A 12,751-nucleotide genomic window follows, 5' to 3' on the forward strand; every position below is an offset into this window, starting at 1 on the left:
CAGTGTGTGTATACTACAATACATAAATAGTACTGTGATGCAGTGTGTGTATACTACAATACATAAATAGTACTGTGATGCAGTGTGTGTATACTACAATACATAAATAGTACTGTGATGCAGTGTGTGTATACTACAATACATAAATAGTACTGTGATGCAGTGTGTGTATACTACAATACATAAATAGTACTGTGATGCAGTGTGTGTATACTACAATACATAAATAGTACTGTGATGCAGTGTGTGTATACTACAATACATAAATAGTACTGTGATGCAGTGTGTGTATACTACAATACATAAATAGTACTGTGATGCAGTGTGTGTATACTACAATACATAAATAGTACTGTGATGCAGTGTGTGTATACTACAATATATAAATAGTACTGTGATGCAGTGTGTGTATACTACAATACATAAATAGTACTGTGATGCAGTGTGTGTATACTACAATACATAAATAGTACTGTGATGCAGTGTGTGTATACTACAATACATAAATAGTACTGTGATGCAGTGTGTGTATACTACAATATATAAATAGTACTGTGATGCAGTGTGTGTATACTACAATACATAAATAGTACTGTGATGCAGTGTGTGTATACTACAATATATAAATAGTACTGTGATGCAGTGTGTATACTACAATACATAAATAGTACTGTGATGCAGTGTGTGTATACTACAATATATAAATAGTACTGTGATGCAGTGTGTGTATACTACAATACATAAATAGTACTGTGATGCAGTGTGTGTATACTACAATACATAAATAGTACTGTGATGCAGTGTGTGTATACTACAATACATAAATAGTACTGTGATGCAGTGTGTGTATACTACAATATATAAATAGTACTGTGATGCAGTGTGTATACTACAATACATAAATAGTACTGTGATGCAGTGTGTGTATACTACAATATATAAATAGTACTGTGATGCAGTGTGTATACTACAATACATAAATAGTACTGTGATGCAGTGTGTGTGTATACTACAATACATAAATAGTACTGTGATGCAGTGTGTGTATACTACAATACATAAATAGTACTGTGATGCAGTGTGTGTATACTACAATACATAAATAGTACTGTGATGCAGTGTGTGTATACTACAATATATAAATAGTACTGTGATGCAGTGTGTGTATACTACAATACATAAATAGTACTGTGATGCAGTGTGTGTATACTACAATACATAAATAGTACTGTGATGCAGTGTGTGTATACTACAATACATAAATAGTACTGTGATGCAGTGTGTGTATACAACAATACATAAATAGTACTGTGATGCAGTGTGTGTATACTACAATACATAAATAGTACTGTGTTTACACATTACTTAATTTTTCCGTTTAAATGATTCACATAAATGCTTTTCATTACACACACACACACACACACACACACACACACACACACACACACACACACACACACACACACATATAATTTTAATCTTCTAATCCACTTTAAACATTGTGCATTTTTCATTCACAATGCTATAAATGTTATTTCTGATTATCTATAGCAGTGATAAGAGGAAAGTTTTTCTCTTAAACTGCTTCCACGGCATGGATATTCTTATTCTTAGTATGACTGCGTGATAACCTTTCTGATTGATTGGTTGCATGTGGATAATTTTTTAGTTTTCTTCAAAAAAGCAATAATATACATACTTCTATTCACAACAGCTGTCTAACATTTGGATTTATTAATCTGCAGATCTTTATCAACTAAAAATCTGTGTGTCTGCAATTCAACATACACACCACTACATAAACAGCAGTTACGTTAGCTACAGTATCATACATGTATCGAAAGCAATAACTGTTAGGAAAGATGTTTCTGTATGGCCTCATCCTTTACCATACCTTTAGGGCTATCCTTTAGCTCTTACAGTGCATAATGGGCCTGTTTCTGTTGGGGTAGAAGACAAAAACCCTGACAGCATGCGCACTGACTTATATGGACAGCCCATAGAAGAACAATACAGCTGTTTGGGAGAACTTGTACATGCACAACCACACCCCATTCTTCCCTGTGGCTTCTAGGGACTGCACCGGCTGCAGCCCTAGAAGCACATTAGAGATGGCAGAAAGGCTTCCCATTGGAAGCCGTTTCTGCCCATCACAGTCCAGCATGTGAGTAGCAGATAGTGCTTCCAATTGTAAGCCACTGCAATCGAAATGGGCTTATTAGTGGTGGCAGATTTTTACATGCAGGATAAATACTGTTTGCTTTTGCATGTAGGGGGTCATTCCAAGTTGATTGCTAGCTGCATTTGTTCGCAGCACAGCGATCAGGCTTAGAAAACGGCAAATCTACGCATGCATGACGTACGGGCACAACGAACGATGCAGTTTTGCACAGGGTCTAGCGATGCATTTCAGTCGCACTGGTTGCTGCAGAGTGATTGACATGAAGGGGGCGTTTCTGGGTGGCAACTGACCGTTTTCAGAGAGTAGGAAAAAAACTGTGTTCCCTAATGCACACCGAGTGAATAATATTACTACATAATAATAGTCAGATAATACGGAGATCTTAGTTGCGTATATCTGCAGATATAGGGTTAAGCCCCCAGGCCGATCGACAAGGCTTCTCCGTCACTGGGGGTCCCTAATACTAGGTATGGGCCTGGGGTGCAGGACCCCACGATGTCGGCACAGGTCGGCCACCCCAGGTCAGCACACAGGTGAGAATTAATAGGGGTTAATAAGAAGCACAGAAGTGCTATGTAAGTGGTGTGATTAAAATAATATATACAAAGTGATAGGAAAAATAATAAGTGTTAATAAAGTGTTAGGGTGTGCCGACCTGAAGCAGCCCAGCCATACCGACACAGGGGCCACCGCACCCCACACCCACCCCATAAATAATTACATATATATATCTGGGTTAAATTCCCAGTGTAAGGCCACATGGTAATGGCACCTACAGCATCTGAGAGCCAGCTTACCTGGGGATACCCCTGGCTTCCCCTATGGCACTTCTGGAGTCAGCAATCCCTCCTAATGCTGACCCATTTATGCCTCTCTATATACAATACACAAAGTGGAAAGCTGCTCAATCAGATTGTAATGTCACTCAGGTGCTAAAAGGGGAGGGGTAATTCTGTGTAGGAAAAAAACTGTGTTCCCTAATGCACACCGAGTGAATAATATTACTACATAATAATAGTCAGATAATACGGAGATCTTAGTTGCGTATATCTGCAGATATAGGGTTAAGCCTATATGGGGTGGGTGTGGGGTGCGGTGGCCCCTGTGTCGGTATGGCTGGGCTGCTTCAGGTCGGCACACCCTAACACTTTATTAACACTTATTATTTTTCCTATCACTTTGTATATATTATTTTAATCACACCACTTACATAGCACTTCTGTGCTTCTTATTAACCCCTATTAATTCTCACCTGTGTGCTGACCTGGGGTGGCCGACCTGTGCCGACATCGTGGGGTCCTGCACCCCAGGCCCATACCTAGTATTAGGGACCCCCAGTGACGGAGAAGCCTTGTCGATCGGCCTGGGGGCTTAACCCTATATCTGCAGATATACGCAACTAAGATCTCCGTATTATCTGACTATTATTATGTAGTAATATTATTCACTCGGTGTGCATTAGGGAACACAGTTTTTTTCCTACACAGAATTACCCCTCCCCTTTTAGCACCTGAGTGACATTACAATCTGATTGAGCAGCTTTCCACTTTGTGTATTGTATATAGAGAGGCATAAATGGGTCAGCATTAGGAGGGATTGCTGACTCCAGAAGTGCCATAGGGGAAGCCAGGGGTATCCCCAGGTAAGCTGGCTCTCAGATGCTGTAGGTGCCATTACCATGTGGCCTTACACTGGGAATTTAACCCAGATATATTTGTAATTATTTATGGGGTGGGTGTGGGGTGCGGTGGCCCCTGTGTCGGTATGGCTGGGCTGCTTCAGGTCGGCACACCCTAACACTTTATTAACACTTATTATTTTTCCTATCACTTTGTATATATTATTTTAATCACACCACTTCTGTGCTTCTTATTAACCCCTATTAATTCTCACCTGTGTGCTGACCTGGGCTGGCCGACCTGTGCCGACATCGTGGGGTCCTGCACCCCAGGCCCATACCTAGTATTAGGGACCCCCAGTGACGGAGAAGCCTTGTCGATCGGCCTGGGGGCTTAACCCTATATCTGCAGATATACGCAACTAAGATCTCCGTATTATCTGACTATTATTATGTAGTAATATTATTCACTCGGTGTGCATTAGGGAACACAATTTTTTTCCTACACAGAATTACCCCTCCCCTTTTAGCACCTGAGTGACATTACAATCTGATTGAGCAGCTTTCCACTTTGTGTATTGTATATAGAGAGGCATAAATGGGTCAGCATTAGGAGGGATTGCTGACTCCAGAAGTGCCATAGGGGAAGCCAGGGGTATCCCCAGGTAAGCTGGCTCTCAGATGCTGTAGGTGCCATTACCATGTGGCCTTACACTGGGAATTTAACCCAGATATATTTGTAATTATTTATGGGGTGGGTGTGGGGTGCGGTGGCCCCTGTGTCGGTATGGCTGGGCTGCTTCAGGTCGGCACACCCTAACACTTTATTAACACTTATTATTTTTCCTATCACTTTGTATATATTATTTTAATCACACCACTTACATAGCACTTCTGTGCTTCTTATTAACCCCTATTAATTCTCACCTGTGTGCTGACCTGGGGTGGCCGACCTGTGCCGACATCGTGGGGTCCTGCACCCCAGGCCCATACCTAGTATTAGGGACCCCCAGTGACGGAGAAGCCTTGTCGATCGGCCTGGGGGCTTAACCCTATATCTGCAGATATACGCAACTAAGATCTCCGTATTATCTGACTATTATTATGTAGTAATATTATTCACTCGGTGTGCATTAGGGAACACAGTTTTTTTCCTACACAGAATTACCCCTCCCCTTTTAGCACCTGAGTGACATTACAATCTGATTGAGCAGCTTTCCACTTTGTGTATTGTATATAGAGAGGCATAAATGGGTCAGCATTAGGAGGGATTGCTGACTCCAGAAGTGCCATAGGGGAAGCCAGGGGTATCCCCAGGTAAGCTGGCTCTCAGATGCTGTAGGTGCCATTACCATGTGGCCTTACACTGGGAATTTAACCCAGATATATTTGTAATTATTTATGGGGTGGGTGTGGGGTGCGGTGGCCCCTGTGTCGGTATGGCTGGGCTGCTTCAGGTCGGCACACCCTAACACTTTATTAACACTTATTATTTTTCCTATCACTTTGTATATATTATTTTAATCACACCACTTCTGTGCTTCTTATTAACCCCTATTAATTCTCACCTGTGTGCTGACCTGGGCTGGCCGACCTGTGCCGACATCGTGGGGTCCTGCACCCCAGGCCCATACCTAGTATTAGGGACCCCCAGTGACGGAGAAGCCTTGTCGATCGGCCTGGGGGCTTAACCCTATATCTGCAGATATACGCAACTAAGATCTCCGTATTATCTGACTATTATTATGTAGTAATATTATTCACTCGGTGTGCATTAGGGAACACAGTTTTTTTCCTACACAGAATTACCCCTCCCCTTTTAGCACCTGAGTGACATTACAATCTGATTGAGCAGCTTTCCACTTTGTGTATCGTTTTCAGAGAGTGTTCAGAAAAACGCAGGCGTTCCAGGGAAAACACAGGGGTGGCTGGGCGAACGCTGGTCGGGTGTGTGATGTCAAATCTGGAACTGAATAGTCTGAAGTGATCGCAAGCGCTGAGTAGGTTTTGAGCTACTCTGTAACTACACCAAAAATGTTTTCAGGCGCTCTGCGATACAACCGTTCGCACTTCTGCTAAGCTAAAATACACTCCCAGTGGGCGGCGGCTTAGTGTTTGCACGGCTGCTAAAAACTGCTAGCGAGCGATCAACTCGGAATGACCCCCATAGTGCACAAATGCTGGAGCTTTATTGTCACACAGCAATTTAGATTTGAGTTTGTACACATTCGTCTCACATTTACATTTCTCTGCATGTTACATCTGCCCCATGTACAGTACAAAATGGTTATACCGGGGAACAGAAACTTGCTTTTTTTTGCTTAAGTTCCCAATCAGACTCAGGCCTAAGATCTGCTAACATACAGCACCCCCCCCCCCACCCACCCACACACACACACACCGATAACCTCTCCAGTTCTTGCTGCATTGTTTTATAATTTTGTCTTTTTATATTGACCACAGAGGTATGCCTGTTTAACATAAGCAACCCACCTCAAAACCAGAAAGGACAATGTTGTGATATGAAGTACAACCATATTGTTATTACATGTAGACAGAAGGTATGTATGACTTCTTAGAAAGCAAATCCTTTTTTTTGCACTGCAGAGCGTTGGCATCCCGTCTGCCGGTATATTATACCGGATCCATCATCAGATCCTTCAGAAGATCATCTAAGTTTTGTCAGTCCAAACCTGTAATGTGAAAGTCATCATTTAGCAGTGATAACCTTCCTAATAAATGTACATATGCTATACAATTATCTGTGGTTGGAATGAAAACCTGGTAATGGATGAGAGGAACTGACAATAGACCATTTGCTCCCAAACACTGGAAAATGGCCAAAACCTGTCCGTGATTTAACCAATTTGTATAAACGACAGGTTTTGTCCGGTTTCCAGTGTTTGGGAGGAAAATGGTCAATTGTCAGTTGCTCTCATCCATTACCAGGTTTTCATTCCAACCACAGATTATCTGCCAGATAATTGTGTAGTGTATGCCCAGCTTTAGGCAGTATTTCGGAGTGGGTAACGATTTGCCTCTCATGTATACCTTACCTGCATCAGTACTCAACATTTACTACTGGTCTGAACCGTTGCTGTAGAGAAAGGGAAATGGCAGGGGAGAGATAGTGCTCAACTATTTTGAATAATGTGCCAGTTAACATGCGGATAACTCCTGGGGAATAGGTGAGAGTTTGGAGGAAGGGGAAGGGGGTGTTGGGGTTCATACTTTATTATAAACAGATAGAAATACATTATGAAGTGTCTAAACACATAACACTGAGGACAATCTATTCTTTATAAATGTGTCCCCATAACCTGTGACCCTGATGAATATACAATACTAAATAGCTAAGGTTCCCTAGTAACACACAAGATCCCAATAACATCACTACACATTTAATGTAATATACTTCAAATATAAATGAAAAGGGAAAGTTCAAATATTGCACAAAATATAAGATTAATAAATACACAAGATAACTGAAAGTGAAGACCCATGTAACTCAAATAACACATTTGAGACTACACATAGTTAATATAGTCTACTGAAAACATGATAGCACACAGGGCAGAATATTCCACTACTGTATGAAGTCTGAGCAGAGGAAATGGATCATCTGTAGAAGTATGTGTACAGAGATCTGTCCGATTCAGAGTCACCCCCATATTGTCAACAGGTGGTCCGACATTATTCATTATGAGTTTACAGGGCACATACATTAGAGGTAGTGCTATGAGACACACTCAGTGTTGTGCTGGCCCACCAGTTAAATCCACGATTTACTGATTCTTCAAGTGTGGCGGTTATATAGTAATGACATTGAAATACTGAGGAGCAGGGGGGTTAGGGGTAGGTTCAGTATTGCAAATATATGATATATACTGACATGGCTGCCAAGCATAAGGAGGTCTGGGAAGAATCAGTGCATTTATATTTATACCCCAGTCTGACGCTGGTATGGTCTGATACAGTACCGATCTATACAGACAATTCTCTCTCTTCATTTGCCCCCTTCATTAGTCACTCTGATTTATTGTAATAGTAAAGATAACATATATTTACTGCTTTCACATAAAAAATGGTAACTATGGGGGTAATTTAGACCTAAATTTAGTACATCTACGATCAGTTTCACTGACATCAGTTTCCACCCCCCCGCACAGGTACAAAAGCATTGCACGGCGACAATGCTTTTGTAGCTCCCTGCCAGTGCAGCTCCTGCACGCTGGCAGGGTGCCAACTGGCGCATCCCGCGTCGCAGCAGCTGTGTGTGACATCACGCAGCTGCCGCGGCCCGCTCCCCCATTGGTCCCGACACGCCTCCGCTGTCCGGAACGCGCCCCGCCAACAGCAGTAATTCAGACTGCGATCGCTGCCGCAATGCAGTGTGAATTACCCCCTATTTATTTATGAAAGCCAAATATTCAAAGTAGCAAAACAAACCCTTAAAGCGATATTATTATTATTATTATTATTATTACTACTATCATTTACTTATATAGAGCCAGCATATTAATTTGTGCTTTAGACTTGGGAACATCTGCTCACATGCTTATAATCTACAGATAAATGGGAATTTTACACAAGAGGCTAATACAGTAGGTCTATTTATTCACATTATTTTTATTAAAATAATGTGAAAAAGGGTGTTTTCACGCCCTTTTCACATTATTTTAGTATCACCTGAATGTATTAAAGGGCATTTGGAGCAGTTTTCATGAAAAACTGCTCCAAACCCTTGAATTCACTTTTTTTTTTAGTAAGCCACATCGCATTCCCCATACTTATAATGGGAAATGCGATCTGACCAGATTTACTACAAAAAAAAAAGGGAAAAAATACCGCAGTGTGCCCTGTGATAATCTCTCTAGCTCAGCCTGGCGAGATCACAGGGCAGCACTGTGATAGGGAGAAATTTGCCCAGCTTTCTCTGCCCCTGTGGCTTTCTCTGCCCCGCGACTTTAACCGGACGGCGGTTGCAGCTGCGATGTAGGCGGGGCGGTGCATGTACAGCAGGACATCGGGGTATTTTTTTACGACTGCAATCTCTGTCCCTGCATGCGATAATTGATACATCTCTGCGATGTAATCAGTTATCGCAGTGCGAGTTTGGGCGATTTTATCACGTCATCCGCATCCAAGATGCAGATGGTGATAAACAGGCTCCTAAGTGCTGTATATTGCATACTGATCCAGCCAGATTGCAAGGGCAAAATGTGGTCAATGGGTTGTACATCATACATTAATGTTTGGCTTGAGGTCAAAGTGTTGTTTTAGTGTCGTAATAATACAAGTAAATTTTGGTTGAACTGTGTAAACAGGAGGTAATTAGGTAGAATAGCTTTAGGGAAGTAAAGTTGGTAGTTAGGGGCATATTTAATAATGAGTTATATTCTTGTTATCACTAGTTACCAATGGTGACTCCAGGTGAGACTGCAGTGCAGTCCAAAATTCAAATAGGGGAGCCACACCAACTGCCAGTAAAGGGGGGTACTCACGGAGCGATATTCTAAGCAATCTGACTAGATTGCTTAGAATATCGGCATGATCGCTCCGTGTGTAGCCCCCTCGTCGATAGCGATGCGCGGCCCCGCACACCGCTATCGCTGCTGCTAGATTGGCCTGCATGCAGGCCAATCTAGCGGGTCGCTCACTTCACCCGCTGGGTGAAATGAGCGGCCCCCCCGTCTCCCCCCGCACGCTCAGCACAGATCGCGCTGTGCTGAGCGGCAGGAGAGATGTGTGCTGAGCGGTTCGCTCAGCACACATCTCTCCTGCATCGGCCCGTGGGTACTGGGCTTAAGTCCTGGCCAGTGATGTTTGGCAGCGTTCGGGATGGAAGATGGTGTGGTTCTCCTATTTGAATTTTGAACTGTGCTGCAGCCCCGCCCCTAGAGTCGCCTCTACTAGTTGCTAATCTAAATGGTGCTCCAACCAATCAACTCCTAACTGTCATGTGTTGAAAAATGACAGGAGACAGAGGCGGAACTACCGGCAGTGCAAGCAGTGCACTGCACTGGGGCCCGCCTCTGTCCAGGGGCCCAAGCATGTAATGAGTCAAACTGACTCATTACATGCCGCTGTGCGCTGCGGGCAACCGCTGCCCGCAGCGCACAGCCGCCCGCAGATGAGAGGAGAGGAGCAGCGGCACGGATGTAGGACGGGGAAGGAGGAGGAGGGAGGCGGAGAAGGGAGCCGCAGCAGCGCTTTGTTACTGGTGGAGGCGCTGCTGCTGCTGCCCCTCGGCTTCCCTATAGGCTGTCTTCCGAGAACAGCCTATAGGGAAGCAGAGGGGCAGCAGCAGCAGCGCCTCCACCAGTAACAAAGCGCTGCTGCGGCTCCCTCCTTCACCTCCGTCCACCACCTCCTCTGCTGCCCGGGAATCGTCTCTGACGCTGCACCGAGGAGCCTGAGGCGGAGAGGGTAAGTATAATTCTTCTTTCTTTCTTTCTCTTTCTTTCTTTTTCTTTCCTTCTTTCTTGCTTGTGCCTGGCTGCCTGCCGCAATGTGTAAAAAGGGGGGACTACCTGCCGCAATGTGTAAAAATGGGGGACTGCCTGCCGCTATGTGTAAAAAGGGGAATCAGCCTGCCGCAATGTGTAAAAAGGGGGGACTGCCTGCCGCAATGTGTAAAAAGGGGGGACTGCCTGCCGCAATGTGTAAAAAGGGGGGACTACCTGCCGCAATGTGTAAAAAGGGGGGACTGCCTGCCGCAATGTGTAAAAAGGGGGGACTGCCTGCCGCAATGTGTAAAAAGGGGGGACTGCCTGCCGCAATGTGTAAAAAGGGGGGACTGCCTGCCGCAATGTGTAAAAAGGGGGGACTGCCTGCCGCAATGTGTAAAAAGGGGGGACTGCCTGCCGCAATGTGTAAAAAGGGGGGACTGCCTGCCACTATGTGTAAAAAGGGGGAATCAGCCTGCCGCAATGTGCAAAAATGGGGGTCTGCCTGCCGCTATGTGTAAAAAGGGGTAATCTGCCCGACGCAATGTGTAAAAATGGGGGACTGCCTGCCGCTATGTGTAAAAAGGGGAATCTGCCTGCCGTAATGTGTAAAAAAGGGGGACTGCCTGACGCTATGTGTAAAAATGGGGAATCTGCCTGCTGCTATGTGTAAAAAGGAGGAATCTGCCTGCCGTAATGTGTAAATATGGGGACGCTGTCTGCCGTAATGTGTAACAAGGGCACGCTGTCTGCCGTAATGTGTAAAAAGGGCACGCTGTCTGCCGTAATGTGTAACAAGGGCACGCGGTCTGCCGTTATGTGTAAAAAGGGTAATCTGCCCGACGCTATGTGTAAAAATGGGGAATCTGCCTGCTGTAATGTGTAAAAAAGGGGGACTGCCTGACGCTATGTGTAAAAATGGGGAATCTGCCTGCTGCTATGTGTAAAAAGGAGGAATCTGCCTGCCGTAATGTGTAAAAATGGGCACGCTGTCTGCCGTAATGTGTAACAAGGGCACGCTGTCTGCCGTAATGTGTAAAAAGGGCACGCTGTCTGCCGTAATGTGTAACAAGGGCACGCGGTCTGCCGTTATGTGTAAAAAGGGTACGCTGTCTGCCGTTATGTGTAAAAAGGGTACGCTGTCTGCCGTTATGTGTAAAAAGGGCACGCTGTCTGCTGTAATGTGTAAAAAGAGGAATCTGTTCGCTGTAAGGTGTAAAAGGGTCTCTACCTGGTGTAGTGGTGCTACTGTGCGGCGTAATTTGAATAATGGAGACTACTGTGTTGGTATTATTTTGTGGCCACACCCCTTCCCCACGAAGCCACGCCACTATGTATTTTTGCGCGCACTGCCCCTGGGGTGGACTTGGATGGGGGGGGGGGGGGGGCCCAAAGCATTTTGTCGCACCTGGGCCCACCGCTTGCTTGTTCCGCCACTGACAGGAGATGATTGGCTAGAGCACCATTTAAGATTAGTAACGAGTTATAACAAGAATATCACCCATTATTAAATATGTCCCTAAATTTGATAAGCTTGCCTGAAGAGGTAAGATTTCATGAAATGCTTGAAAGTATGTAAGCTACAGAAAGACCTTGTTGTGCATGGAAGGGCATTCCAGAGTGGGTGCAGCCCAGAAAATGTCTTGTAATAGGGAATGGAAGAATGTTATGAGTGTGGATGAGAGACACAGATCTTGTGTAGAGTGAAGGGATTCTGTTGGGAGATATTTTGAGACAAGATAAGAGGTGTATGTTGATGTAGTGATGTTTTCGGCCTTCTACATCATTAAAAAGTGCTGTATATAAGCTTCTGTAAACTGACAGAGTGAAGCAGCAGTAAAACTTTTTGCAAAGAAAGCATCTATATTCAAAATAGGTTGTAGGCCTGAAAGTCTGCTTTGTGGAAGACCAGTAATAAAGCTATTGCAGTTGTCAATGCAGAAAATTAGTGCATGAATTAAAGTTTTGCAATGTCTTGTGTGAGATATGTGCATATTTGGGAAATATGTCTTGGAAATATATGACAGGATTTGGAATCAGAATGTATGAATCTTATCAAAAAAGGAAAGTTCAGTGTTAAGGATGACACATAGGCAGCATGCTTGAAAGTTGGGGTTTATTGTTGGGTTGTTAACAGAAATAAAGATGATAGATTGGTAATTTACAGAATGTGAGAGATTCAGAGATTAGAAGCAAATTTGGGGATCATAGAGAATATACTGAAATTAAAATGCGCTTAGCTTATTCATTTTCCAAGAGAAGTGGTGTAGTGGTACTCCAACTATTAAAGGCGGCAGACTGACAGGAGGTAGACCCAGGGAAGTGGACTCTGAAAGTGTGATTGATTAAGAGTCGATAAAGCAGAGAATCCAGGAGAATTAGAAGTAATTTTTTTTCTTTGAGTTGTTGACCACTTTGGTCAGTACAGTCTCAGTTGAATGTTGAGAGATGTGTGAAGCAAGTAAACTAATAAATAAATAAATAAATAAATAAGGTGAG

The 12,751-nt window shown here is 43.7% G+C and overlaps 1 protein-coding gene across 1 annotated transcript in view; it reads right to left on the minus strand.

Moving 5' to 3' along the window:
- Positions 1-6,208: 6,208 nt before the first annotated feature.
- The window catches only part of BANK1 (B cell scaffold protein with ankyrin repeats 1), a 1,166,863-nt gene continuing 1,160,320 nt past the window's right edge, over positions 6,209-12,751 (minus strand). The window contains exon 23 of the mRNA XM_063918381.1: positions 6,209-6,496. The gene's annotated coding sequence lies outside the window, so the exon portion shown is untranslated. The remainder of the gene's footprint in view (positions 6,497-12,751) is intronic.

Source organism: Pseudophryne corroboree, chromosome 1 (genome assembly GCF_028390025.1).
Source record: "Pseudophryne corroboree isolate aPseCor3 chromosome 1, aPseCor3.hap2, whole genome shotgun sequence".
Lineage (NCBI taxonomy): Eukaryota > Metazoa > Chordata > Amphibia > Anura > Myobatrachidae > Pseudophryne > Pseudophryne corroboree.